The 14061-nt window shown below is 46.0% G+C and overlaps 1 protein-coding gene across 1 annotated transcript in view; it reads left to right on the top strand.

The window, feature by feature from the left end:
* Nucleotides 1–14061, top strand: part of TSPAN18 (tetraspanin 18) — a 203093-nt gene that overhangs the window by 24678 nt on the left and 164354 nt on the right. The window contains exon 2 of the mRNA XM_025356007.1: nucleotides 11792–11878. The gene's annotated coding sequence lies outside the window, so the exon portion shown is untranslated. The remainder of the gene's footprint in view (nucleotides 1–11791; nucleotides 11879–14061) is intronic.

Here is a 14061-nt window from a genome sequence, read left to right as displayed (position 1 = left end):
GTATGTGTTATATAATTTAAAAAATAAAATCATGATTCTCATAAATCTAGAATGAACATGGGTCACAGATTGATTTAATGAGGAGGCCAGCAGGATGGAAAAGCTAGCTCTCCGGGGAATTCAAGGAACAGTGATAATGTAGGCATTGGAGAAAGAATGCCTGAATATGATGGCTGGATTGGATATAAAACTGGTTAATGCCCTATAAGGCAAAAAACTATAACCTTGGGGCTTATCTGTTTTACCAGCCAAAAAATCTACAAGTTCATGTGTAACTTTATACAAAGTTACATTCCTCTAGAATCCCCTGGGTAATTACAGGATCCTTGGGTGGGCTTGCTAAACAGTACTCCAATATGAGGTTGAAATGACACAGGCCTCTCTTTGCCTTTTTCCCACATTACAGATGATTTTTCTTAACAGTATCCATATATTCTTTTTGATCATATGCTAGAAAACACTGTGGGCCTCACCTTTCTCAATATTATAGCGCATCCATTTTCTTTTCTTTTTTTTTGAGACAGAGTCTCACTCTGTCGCCCAGGCTGGAGTGCAGTGGGCTCACTGCAACCTCTGACTCCCTGGTTCAAGGGATTCTCTTGCCTCAATCTCCCTAGTAGCTAGGATTACAGGCATGTGCCACCACCATGCCCGGCTAATTTTTGTATTTTTAGTAGAGACAGGATTTCACCATGTTGGCCAGGATGGTCTCCATCTCCTGACCTCGTGATCCACCCTCCTCAGCCTCCCAAGTGCTGCGATTACAGGCGTGAGCCACTGCACTTGGCCAGCGCATCCATTTTCAAAAGAAAGCTTTGACCTGCTCATAAACCCAGCTTGACCCACCCTCTGTGGGTGCCCCCAGCGTCTTGCTGGGGGTCCCAGGGTAGCTGGACTCACTGCTGCCACCCTCACATTTTATTGTAATCACCAATTTCCCTGTCTCTCCATTCGAACTGAGTTTTTTGAGATCAGGGATTTGTTGCGCTGAACTGGCTTCCTGATCCCACTGTCCCAAGCATCTATTATGTGAGCACATAGTGATCCACTTCAGTGTCGCTTGCTGAGTGAATACACGTGGGTTTTAAGACGCCTGGCTTTTGTCAGTTACAAAAAGATGAGCTGTGCTGTTAGGGTCCGGCAGGGACTCCTCTCCTGGAGTATTTGAGTCAAAGCAGCTCCCACCCCTCATGCAGGGTGACAGCCTATCCACTACTCCCATCTCGAATTCTGCCATTTAATTGTATTTGGACGCAACACCCTCAGTCTGCAAAACCAGTCATGCCTCTTTTCTCTAGGACTCTCTTGACCGAGCTCTCTGGTTTTCTAACTTTCTTTCCTAATCAAGGTCTTAAAGGGGTAAAAAGTTCTTGGCCTTCTAAAGCTAAGGAGGGACAAGTGTGACTTGAAGGATTAATCTCCACGCTATGAATTTTAAAGCTCTCTGGTTCCACGTGTTGGGAAAACCCATCAAAATGCTAATGACTCTGCAGTCTTGCCTCCTGCGGACCTTTTCTGCATTAGAATATATTTACATGGACTTGAGCAGGAAGCACTACAAAGAGTTGGGGTGCAGTTTTCCCAGTATTCCACCGCAGCCCTGTGGGTTATAAAGTCTGAATTAATAGCCCCAGTTGCGTGCGGAGAAAGGCTGTGGTTGGCTGTGGGGCTGGGCTGTTCACTCAATTCCAGTTTAAAGTTCTCAGCTTTCAGCTTCCTTGCTAGCTGCAGGGTGGCCAGTTTAGAAACATCTCTATTACTGTCATGTGGCTTTTTAATACTGCTTCTCTCCGAGGCAGACTACCCCTGGACATGCGTTCCTGTGTGTTTAATACTGCACATTGCGTCCACGTGGAGTTCAAGGTCTGGAACATGTTGAGACACAATTCATACCAAAGCCAACTTCAGCACTGAGGCAGTCTCTGTTCTTCTTGAACCATGTGCCAAAGCCCTGGCTATGCTTGTTACCTTTGAAAGCTCCGGTATCTTTGCTCAAATAGCCCAATGATCCAAGATGTAAGATCTCAGATGTATCCTTGGGAGGATGAATACTATTGTGTTGGCCACACCTGGCCCCTAGTGCAGGCTGGACTTAATGAGTGCTGTGACTTGGGCAGCTTTGGCTCTGTGACTGTGGATAAGATGCCTGACGCCTTTGAGCTGTGCAGTGTAGGAGAAGGAAGAGTGCAATTTAGATGAAAAGGGAAGTCCAGTGGATAATCCTTGTCCTTACCTCCTTGAAGTGATGAGAAAGTGCTTTCAGACAGCAAAAAGAGGGAGCAGATGTGGGACGATGCCCACCGATGGCAAGAGGTTTTGGGTTACACACGCTCTTTCCTACTCAGTTGGCCAACTTGGCTGTGTCCGTCTGTGGCAGGTCCTACACAGGAGGGCATCCAGAAACCCTGGCTGGCATGTGCTGTCTGCAGAAAAGCCCCAGACCAGATGGGAGGCGTGAGGGGAGATGATTCTTAATAGCAGTTGCATTGAGAATAAACAGTCTCACGCAATCATTTATGGGGAGTGGGACATTCCCCGCCTCCCTGGCCCTTCCACCCTCCTCATCCCACCAAGAGCTAATGGGCTCAGATTGGGAGGCCCGTGCCTCTGGGTTGACCCTCGGGGCCCGTTGCTGACGGTGCCCGGAGCCTGCTGCACTGTGTCAAGTACAGTAGGGAATGGCCTCCGTTTCCTGAGCGGGAATAGATCCCCATCTTTCTGAGGATGTCATGGTTTCACTTCAGCCCCACTGAGACCCTGAGGCACAATTAGCCAGGCTGCTTGGAACTCATTCTGGGAACAAAGGGTGCTGGGCCCAGTGACAGGGCGAGCAGGTGGGAAGCGCTTCCCTCCTCCAGTCAGACAAGTGCAGGTGGAGTGCCCGGCAGACACTGCAAGGTTCTCAGCGCTCAGGTGGCTTCATTAAAGGCTGCCCTGGGGTTTGCTGAGCTGGGGACGCAGCCGCAAGGCGTCCTGAGCATGCCTTGGCTCCCCTCCCTCTCCCTCGCCCCCACACCAACTCCCTACATAGCTAATTTAAAACAAAGCAAAACAAAGCCCTGGCTTGGCTTTGGAGCCATAAACTGCAGAGCTTTTATCTGTCAACAAGCAATACATCAGGCTGGCAGGGGCCCAGCCTGGATCCTGTGGCCTGGCATCAGCGTGGGAAAGGAGGTCTGAGGCTGAGCCGGCGTCCGGGGTCTCCCTGAGGACTCTGCCCCTTCTTGGGGCATAAGGCCAAGTTCTTGTGGCCTCGGGACTCAGAAGGGTGGCCATTTCTCCTAGGAGCCAGGAAGAGATGTAGGGTGGCTAGGGTTGGGAGTACAGAGCCAGGGTGGGGAGAAGAGGAGACGGAGAGAGAAATGGAAAGAGAGGGAGAGAGAGAGATGGAGGAGGGAAGAGGGAGATGGAGAGAGAAATTGCCAACAGAAGCTAACCAGGGAAAGGCTTATCATTGGGTTGGTCAACTGTCCTTGCTGCCCTTTGTTCCTTGCTGCCTCTTCCAGGAAGTCTTCCTGGCTCTCCTCCTTCTCTGAAATCCGACTGACTTGGGATTCTAGGACATCAAGAGACTCTAAACCAGTGGTCTTCAATGTTATCTGGAAACTTAATATATAAATTATTAGGAAGTCCAGTTGTTGTGAATTAAGTGTCTGTTGTGTGTGTGTGGAGGGGTGTAGCCCCCATCTGTTCTTTGTGAGAACAAAAAGGAGGGAGGGAGGGAGGGAAAGGTTCCCAGGAGAATAACTTGGAATCATGAATCATAGCTACTCCCTTTTTTTCCCCAATTTTTTTTTTTTTAGTTGTCATAAAATACACAACATAAAATTTACCATCTTGGCCATTCTTAAGTACACAGTTCAGTTATTTTAAATACATTTATAATGTTGTGCAACCGTCCATGCCATCTATCTCCATAACTCTTTTCATTTTGTAAAATGGAAAATCTATATCCATTAAGCAATAATTCTTCCCATTTCCCTCTCCGCCAGCCCCTGGTAACCTCCATTCTATTTCCGGTCTCTATGATTTTAACTATTCTACATGTGGAATCGTGCAGTATTTGTCTTTTGTGACTGACTTTTTAAAATTTAGCATAGCATTTTCAAGGTTCATCTATGTTGTAGCATGTCAGAATTTCCTTCTTTTTTAAGGCTGAATAATACACCATTGTGTAGATAGACCATATTTTGCTCATCCATTCATCTATTGATGGACACTTGAGTTACTTGCATATTTTAGCTGTTGTGAATAATCTTACTCTGAATATGAGTGTACAAATACCTCTTTGAGACCCTACTTTCTTTTCCTACTGTCTTGTTCCTGATCTTAGAAGAAAATCTTTTGGTCTTTCAGCATTGAATATGATGTTTGCTATTTGCTGTGGGTTTTTCATATATGACTTTTACTGTTTTGAGATAGTTTTGTTGTATTTTTAGTTGAATGTTTTTATTATAAAAGGATGTTGAATTTGTCAAGTGCTTTTTCTTTTGGGTATATACTCAGAAGTGGAATTGCTGGAGCATATGGTAATTCTATTTTTAATTTTTTGAGGAACTGCCATACCATTTTCTACAGTGGTTGTACCATTTCACATTCCCACCAACAGTGGGAACAGGGTTCCAGTTCCTTCACATGCTAGCCAACACTTGTTATTTTCTGTTTTTTTTTTTTTTTTTAAATAGTAACCAAGCCAGTGGGTGTGAAGTTGTATCTCATTGCAGTTCTCTTTATTTATTTACACTTGATCTTAGCCAAAAGGCTGATAAATGATTATTGATTGGTTGACTGATTTGAGACAGGGTCTCACTGTGTTGCCCAGGCTGGAGTGCAGTGGTGTGATCTTGGCTCACTACAGCCTCTGCCTCTTATGCTTAAGTGATCATCTTGCGTCAGCCACCCAAGGAACTGGGACTACAGGCATGTGCCACCGTGCCCAGCTGATTTTTTGTGTTTTTTGTAGAGACAGAGTTTTGCTATGTTGCCCAGGTCGGTCTTGGACTCCTGGGCTCAAGAGATCCACTCACCTCTTCCTCCCAAAGTGCTAGGATTACAGGCAGTGTGAGCCACTGAGCCTGGTCTCATTGCAGGTTTTGATTTGCATTTCCCTAATGTTTAGTGATGTTGAGCATATTTTCTTATACTTATTGACTGTTTGTATATCATCTTTGGAGAAATGTATTTTAATCTTCTCTGCCCATTTTTTAATTGGTTTTTTTTTGTTGTTGCTGAGTTTGAGTTTTCTGTATTTTCTGGATATTAATTCTTTGTGAGATATATGATTTGCAAATATGTTCTTCCATTCCATGGGTTGCCTTTTTGCTTTGTTTGTACTGTCTTTTGATACAGAAATTTAAAATTCTTTCATGAAGTCTGGTTTGTCTGTTTTTCCTTTTGTTGTCTGGGCTTTTAGTGTCATATCCAAGAAATCATTACAAAATCCAATGTCAAATTGCTCTGGCTAGAACTTCTAATACAATACTATGTTGAATAGAAGTGGCAAAAATGGTCATCCTTGTCTTATTCTTGATGTTAGAAGAAAAGCTTTCAGTCTTTCACCATTGAATATGATGTCTGCTGTTTGTTGTGAGTTTTTCATATATGACTTTTACTGTTTTGAGATAGTTTTCTTGTATTTTTAGTTGAATGTTTTTATTATTAAAGGGTGTTGAATTTGTCAAATGCTTTTTATGCATTATTTGATATAATTGTGTGGGGGTATTTTCCTCTTCATTCTGTTGATGTGGAGTATTACCTTGATTTTTGTATGTTTAACCATCCTTGCATTCCAGAAATAAGTCCCACTTGGTCATGGTGTATAATCATTTTAATATGCTGCCAAATTCGGGTTGATAATATTTTGTTGGGGATTTTTGCGTTAGTGCTCATAAGGGATATTGGTCTGTAGTTTTCTTTTCTTGTAAGTGTCTCTGTCTGGTTTTGGTATCAGAATAATGCTTGGCTCATTGCCCTTTTTACAGAAAGTAGCAGCAGAATATATTTTACAAAATTCCTGCTTCTTCTATTTATCGAGTGTTTATGATAGGCAGGGTACTGTGGGAATCATTTGCAATCTATTAGCTCATCCAATCCCTAGCTCAAGCCTGTGAAGTGGGACTATGGCTGTCCACACTTTGCAGGTGGATATCCTGATATTTGCTGGGATAGAGAATTTTACTGAGGTCGCATTGGTAGCAAGAGGCAGAACTGAGATTTAAACTCAGATCTGTGGGGGCATACAAGCCTGACTTCTTAACCACAGTGCTTTACAGTAATTTCATGCTGGGGGCTCCTCATCTCCTACCGTGTTTCCTACCCCTGTTGCAGATAGGCAGCAGGCTACACTGCGGAATTAGTCCCTGTGCAAAGCCCATTCACAGGAACCGTCCAAACAGTGCTATGCTGTTCAGTTATCCTGACCCTTTATCGATTTTAGAGTTCCCCCAAAATGGCATCTTTTCAGGGCTTCTATCAGCAGCTGTCCTTCTGCTGTACATCAGGCAGTTTGCCTATCCCATGCCTGTTCAAAAGCTGGCCTATTGAACACAGTTGGCAAAACAACTACCCTGCATACTGGGGCTTAGCTTAGACACAGGAAAGCTTTGGTCTCCTTGTGGCACTGTTGAATTCTTCAGCATCTGGGTCAGCAAAGGCCAAGACAAGAGGCAGCTCTGACCACTCCTTCCTGAAGGCCTTATCTGTAGATCTATGGATCGAGCAGGTGGTACAGTGGAACGAGCTAGGGGTGATGCTGTTTGACCACATGGTCTCTGCTCAGACCCACTGACTCTGGAAGACTAAAGCTAGGCTCTTCATAGTCCTAAGAGTCTCAGTTTCTCAGGGTCTAGAGAAAATTATATAAATAGTTGAGGGTCATTCATTCCCTCTTTTTCTCACCATTAACCTAGTTCTGTCTTCCCACATTTGGTTAACTAATTGTTTTATAGATCCACTTGTCTTCCCCCTGTCCTTCTATTCATCCCTGCATTCATTCATCTCTCCATCCACCCAGTCATCTTCCCATCCCTCTACCAATTATAGCCTAGTTCCTTCTTTCTACCATTCAAGTTCTTTTATAAATCCATTCACTACCCATCCACCAATTTCTCCTAGTTGTCTATCCATCCAACTATTATTTGCAGAGTCAGTAACTGAGACTTATAGAGGGAGTAAGATACCACCCATATCTTTGAGGAACTCATAGTCTGGTAGGTGGGAAAAATCACATAAACAAAAAATATACTGTTATCTATACACACAATTTGTGATGTGAGCCCGGAGAACAATGACTTATTATGCATGTTGAGAGAGTGGGAAGGTTTCACAAAGGAGTTAACTGAAAGAAGGTTTTGAAGGATGATTAAGAGTTTGCCAAGTGAGGGGAGGGGTGAAACTCAGGGTTAAGAAAGGAAGAGAGGAATTCCAGGAAGAGCAAACATCAGTGAAGTTGGGCTGAGCACACTCTGAGTCCAGGTGAGTACAATTTGACTGTGGGGTCTGTGCATATGGCAAAAACCTGAAGGTGGGCCTGGAAGGGAATTGGGGATCAGCTGATAAAAGGCCTTGTGTCTAGACAAAGGGAGGCCAGGGAACCCACTAAAGCAGGAGACAGACACAGTGCTCTCCGTTTATGGGCTCACTCTGACAGTGAAGGAGAGGGCAGAGCAGGGAACAAAGGCTGCAGGCTGGCAGACCAGCCAGGAGCCCGTGTGCAGCAAGCAGACTGCAGTAAGGAGGGTGAGCCCATCCAGGGACTGGCAGGTTCTATGAGGATGGAGAGTCAAGGCTGCTTTGGGACACATGAGGTGAATAGAATCAGTAGCTGGGAAATAGACAAGAGTCTTTGATCTGGGTTTTGGTTGCACAGGGATGCTCTGTTTGTGAAAATTCAGTGGGGTGTATATTCATGGTGTGTGTGCTATTGTGTATATATGTTATATTTCAATTAAAACAAAAGTAGAGTAGGAAACATCAGGAGGCATATTAAAGTTTCTCATCTGGGCCTCATCCAGGACACTGAAGTGGGCTGACTAAATTTTTCTTATAAATTGAGAGCTCTACCCCTAGTTTGGAGGAAAGAAGAGAAGGAAGAAGCTCTAACTTTTGAGCCAGGCCTTGCAAAATGAGTGAAATTGGCTTATACTCATCATAGTTACTGCCACCTATTAAGCTCTTATATTTTGTGGATTCTAAGGCACACTTTTTTTTTTTAAACATCTTAATGTCTCTAAAACCAGGATACATTGTACAAAAAGTGATGTCATAGTGAATTTAATTAATTGGTAGTGTTTTCTGTTTCTTAGAAGTACTTAAAATTACGGTGTCATTATAATCCATGGAGACTTCCATTCAAGAGCCATGATATCGTGTGCCAGGCCCTCTGCTAAGTCCTGCTACACATTTCTCATCGAATCTCACAACAGCCTGTGAGTCATCAGCTGTTGTAAGCCCTGTGTCATAGATAAGGAGTCCAGGTATGATGTAGGTAGGTCACTTGCTCTGGGTCACAGCTAGTAAGAACTCGATTTAGGATTTCAACCTGTGCCACCTCAAACATTCGGGAGAACTGTGTACAGAGCAAGATCAAGTCGGGCTGGGAGGGTTGTTGGAACTTCCCAAAGCCCAAGACTAACCAGGTCAAGGGTGACCCCCATCATCTGCCCACCAGGCTTACACTCTGCCACTTGCACCCAGGACCCGTTCCTGCTCCTTAGCCCTAAACCTTGGGATTCCTTTCTCCATCTCCCAGGACAGCTCTGGCTCTAATATCTATAGTGACTCCCCTCCCCCGCAGAGAGGAGGGGACTGCAATGAGATCTCATGGGCACGGGGGAAACATTCTAAGCCCAGCTGGTTTCCCTCACACAATGCAGATTTGCTTAAATGGGAATTAGGATTAGTGCTGGGTTTTGCCTCTTCTGGCAGGCTGGTAATAAACTAATCTCTGAGGCTGCAGGAAGGCAAAATTCCACCAAAGATGGGAGACAGCTTAAGGCTCTGGAGCGCAAAAACTGGAAAGTAATTTTGTTATTGACAGGCGCTGCCCACACCTCTTGACATGCAGCCCGCAGCTCCTTCCCGGCGTGGCTGCAGCTTTTAATTCCGTTAATGTGTGACATTCACCCAGGCTGCGTGGCTGACAGGCACTCTTGACACTAATACGTGTTCTGTGCAGTCCCTGGAGCTCATAAAAGCTCATTATCAGTTCTGAGCCAGTAAATGCAGTTCCTGGCTCAGGTAGGCCCGAGTTCCTCTGCGATGCTCCAGACAGTAGAGCAGGGACATCTGCGCCAGCCAAGTCCCACACGCCTCCCTTTGTCCAGGGCCCTCAGCCTCCCAGGCCACTGGAATGTGCCTAGGAAAGCCATTCCATAGGCAGAGCCCTGGGTTCAAATTTATATCTGTGAACTGACTCAATCCAGCATTTTGGGAAGTCAGTTTGTCAGCGCTACCCAAAGGCGGAATGTGGCCAGCCTCTCCTCTGCCCACTTCTAAGCATCTGGGCTTTGGAATTGCAAGAACATTTCTACACCAAGATGGGCACCCAGGGGGTCATTCCAGCGAAGCTATAGAGGCCAGAAATAGAAATATTTGACAGAGCCACGGTGGGAAATAAACAAATGGTAAATAAATTATGACTCACATGTACTATGGGATACTGTGCAGCTATGAAAAGGACTCAAGAAGATCCATTTTGGACGTGATATCATTGACAAGTGATGTTGTAGAATGTGTGTGGTAAGATCTCATTTTTGTAAAAAGTCACACTGCATGTGTAGTCACATAGGTTCGTGCTTACACACACATGCATACATGCATTTGATTAGGTAGAATAAAGTCCAGAGGGTCTCACTCCAGAGTGTTTGCAGTGGTTCTACCTGTTAAACAGGATGGCTGGTAAGGAAGCACATACACTTTTGTAGTTAAAAATGAAAAATTTACATATATATACAAATAACTTGCCGAAGGTCATACCTATATATACACACATGTGTGTGTGTGTGTGTGTGTGTGTGTTTATGGGTTTATAAACGTAACAAATTCCTCTGATTGTAGCCTTAGTCTGGTTCATGATGCATGAGGTCCCTCTGTACTGACACTGCCTGGATGGACACTTGAGGCCCAGATAGCCAAATAAAATGAGGTCCCATCCTCCAGCCAATCCCTGTTTCCCATCAGTTAACGGAAGTCCTGAGACTCCCTTGCATGCATGAGCTGCCCTGATGCTGGGGTCTGTGGGGTAGACCTTGAACTCATCGCCTTCCTGCTTACGCCCCTCCCACTGTGGAGATGGCACTAGCACCAGGCTTCCCATGGCTGAAGTTCTAGTCCCAGCTCTAGAACTAGCACTAGTTCTAGTCCCAGCACTAGAACTTCCCATGGCCGAAGTTCTAGTCCCAGCTCAGCCTCATTTCAGTGGTGTGACCTTGGGCAAGTTATTTAACTCCTCTGAGCTCACGTTCCTCATTCCTGAAATGGTGACACTTTCTTCTGGGGTCGTAAGGGGTGTCAGGATGATGATCATCATCATCCGAGAGACCTGAAACTTGATCAGGGTTTCCACTGTGCAGCTAGTCTCTGAGGGCAGGAGGAGCCCGGGAGCGGAGAGATGAGGGAACTTCGCTTTCTCCCCTGTGCTCTGGAGGCTGTAAGTTTTGCTCTTATTTCTCAGCTGTGCATGTGACTGAGCCAGTCTCTCGGGACTGGCCTGTCTCTGCTGGCAGGTATATGGCCTGGACATGGTGAATTTGATCCTTCTCTGGTGACCTGGGGATGCTTCATCAAACTGACAGAAGGGAAGGGTTGGAGAAGCTGGACTTCTAACCCCACTGGCATTCTGGAACTGAGTTCTTTTTTCACCTCCAGAGGCTTTCCTTACTGTTACTTATCTCTTCATGGATAGCAGACCTTGAAAGTGTTGGGTTTGCTCAAAGAGTCTGCATTCATTAGGCAATGATTAATTCTTTTTCCTGTTTTCAAAATGACTCAGAAAGCCTTTTTTTCAGCCTAAGGAAACCGGAGTTCCCACACCAAGTTGATAATATTCTAGCTAGAAGCAAAGAAACACAGTGTGATGTTTTGATTAGCATGTTCAATGCCATCACATGGATGTACAGGCTCCGGGCTGACTTGGGAAGATTGAAAATATGCCCTCATTCACAGGCTCTGGAGACGCTATCCTGGGAAGCTTTGTGGGGCTGATGTTTAGTCTTGCCTTTCTAGCTGTATTAGTCCAGTCTCGCACTGCTATAAAGAAATACCGGAGACTGGGTAATTTATAAAAAAAAGATTTGATTGGCTCACAGTTCTGTAGGCTGTACAGGAAGCATGACAGTATCTGCTTCTGAGGAGGCCTCAGGAAACTTACAATCATGGTGGAAGGGGAAGCACACACAGTGACATGGTAGAGACAGGAGCAAGAGAGAGAGGGGAAGGTGCTACGCACTTTTAAACAACCAGATCTCACGATATCTCACTCAAGAGAACAGCACCGAGGGGATGGTGCTAACTCATTCATGAGAAACTATCTCCATCATCCAATCACCTCCCACCTGCCTGGATGGACATCTGAGGCCCCACCTCTGACATTGGGAATTACAATTCAATGTGAGATTTGGTGGGGACACATTTAAACCATATCACCAGCCATGGGTGCCCTGTCTGGCTTCTGTGCTTGCAGTGATGGAAGTAGGGAAAGGAGACCTTGGGGAGTGGGAGCCACATGTGGACTGAGGTGGTCCCCAAAGACTCCTGCCTTTTTGAAATGTGTTTCTCTCTCTTCTTTCTCTAGAGTGTATCCAGAAGCTACTGTCAGGAGGACACTGTAAGAGAAGCTTGGCACCCCTGGACCCAAAGGAAAAGACACCAGTGGAAAGAGGTATGAAGTGGCAACGTGGCAGGGTGGCATCTTCGCTTACTCGAACAAGAGGGTCTTCTCTTCTGTCTTCTGTTCCTGCCCTCCAAACCACTACTTCCATGTGAGAGGGCTCTCAACTCTTACCCAAGGGGCACAGGGCAGGAGAAGGGTGGCTTCACTATTCTCCTCACCCCTAGACATTTACTCATGGATGAGGGCGATGGGGCCACCTTGGTGCAGGAAGTGAGGGTCGATGGATGGCAGGGAGTGAGCCCTTCAAGGAAGAGTAGAGCTCCTGGGGGCTCCAGGCAGGGTCATGAGGGCTCATGGAATCTGTATCAAGGACCTCTCCCCGACCTCAGCCTCCCCCATACCCACCACAGTCTTGGGACTGTAAGGAGACCACTTCCTAGGGCGATTACCATCCCTCTGCCCTCGATTCTCTTTTGAACAAAGTCTAAATCCACAAGTACTAGGATCAATCACCACATTCTATGGTGAAACTGAGAACAGAAAAGCCTTGGTCTGCTTCGGAGGCTCTGGGAAGTCCTTCTTGAGCTGACCATGATTCTGGGACTGGTGATGGGCTGGCTGGCCTCATGGAAGCTTTCTGGATGAAAAGCCAAGATGTCTGTCCTCTGAGCAGCCTCGACCAACAGTGTGACTTATAAGTCATTTCCCTCATTGGGCCTCATTTTCTCATTGTAAAATGAGGCAGCTGCAACTTGAATCTCTGTTCTAGCACTCACATCCTCCATTTCTGGGATTCCAAGACCAGGGCTGAAATAGAAGAAGTGACAGGTCAGGGGTTGGGAGGTTGTGGAAGGCCATGGAGAGGAGAGGGGATTCGAAAACTCCAAGGAGATCTGATTGCCTGTCTTGGGCAAAGGACGATGGCTCTAACCCTTGGTGGTAAATCACAGGGTTTGAGGTGCAGAGGAACCTGGGTTTGAGTCCCTGCCTATCAGAAGAGAAACCAGCAATATGACAGAGGGCTTCATGCCCCAGGCACAGTGTGATGCTCATTCGCTGCACCATCCCATTCTGTCCTCTTAACCGTCCTGTCATCTTGCCACTGTGATTACCTCCACACTACGGAAGAGAAAACCAGGCCTCAGAGAAGTTAGGTGACTTGCCTAAGGTCACATAGCACTGAGTAATGTCATTGAGATTTGAAGCCACTGCCTGAACTGCCATACAATTCTTGTGTCTTTTGCTTACTAAAGTCTGTGACTTGAAGCTTAAGATTAAAAATAATTAGACAAATCATCTCTCTGAAGTTCCATTTCCTGTTAAAAACATAAAAATGGTTTGTTTCCTTGTCCTACACTTTTTTTTTTTTTTTTTTTAAATTTTGGGCATCTCATGAAATCCCTGCAGGCCTTGATATTCTGATCTCTAAAATGGGACAGTGACACTTACTCACGGGTTGCTTTGGGGAAGACGAGGAAGACTTAGGAAGCTCCCCACACTGTTTCCTATACGTGTGCCCTCCACACTCACTCCACCTGCTTCCCCTGCCTGGGCTGCTGGCAGGTGTATGGGGTGTGCAGATTGTGAAGTGCTGCACTACTGCCTAATGGCACTTTCTATTTCGGCTGCCTCTGTGCCCATAGTCAGAAAGCACTTGGCCACTTTCTTAGTCACCAATCTGATAGTTCACTCGCCCTTCTGGAGTGTGCCGCTGGCTGCCCTAGATTATTTTAGGCTGGAATCCAAGACAGGGTGGCCGGCTCCCAGGGGCAGATAAAACAGGGCCAGGCTGAGGCTTTAGTGGACAGTGTGGGAGGAGCGGCGAGGCCTGGGGCCTGCTGGGGCTGTCCCTCACTGACAGCGTCTGTGTCCCACGGCTCACCCTGCCAGTTGCCAGGACCATAATCTTAATTGTAAACCTCCTGGCAGCAGCTGCCCTGATCCCCACAGGAAGCAGTTGCCTTATCACAGAGCCTGGATCCTGCCCAGTATTCTTAATCTGGAGAAGGCACTGAAGTGAGTCAGAAAAACCTTCCTGTCCCCAGGACCTTTCTTCTTGGGGATATTTCTCCATCAGGGGAAGCCGTGGGCCTCAAGCCTCGGTGTGTAAGAGGAAAAAAGTCTCTTTAAGTGCAGAGCAAAGCAGCAGGGTTGCTATTGTTCTTGGTTTACTTTCAGGAGGACAGCCCAGGGAGCAGAGCTATTTAGCCTTGCCCCTCTTGTTAGCCAGG

This window comes from Theropithecus gelada, chromosome 14 (genome assembly GCF_003255815.1).
Source record: "Theropithecus gelada isolate Dixy chromosome 14, Tgel_1.0, whole genome shotgun sequence".
In the NCBI taxonomy this organism is placed as follows: domain Eukaryota; kingdom Metazoa; phylum Chordata; class Mammalia; order Primates; family Cercopithecidae; genus Theropithecus; species Theropithecus gelada.
This window is presented reverse-complemented; position numbering and strand designations above follow the sequence as displayed.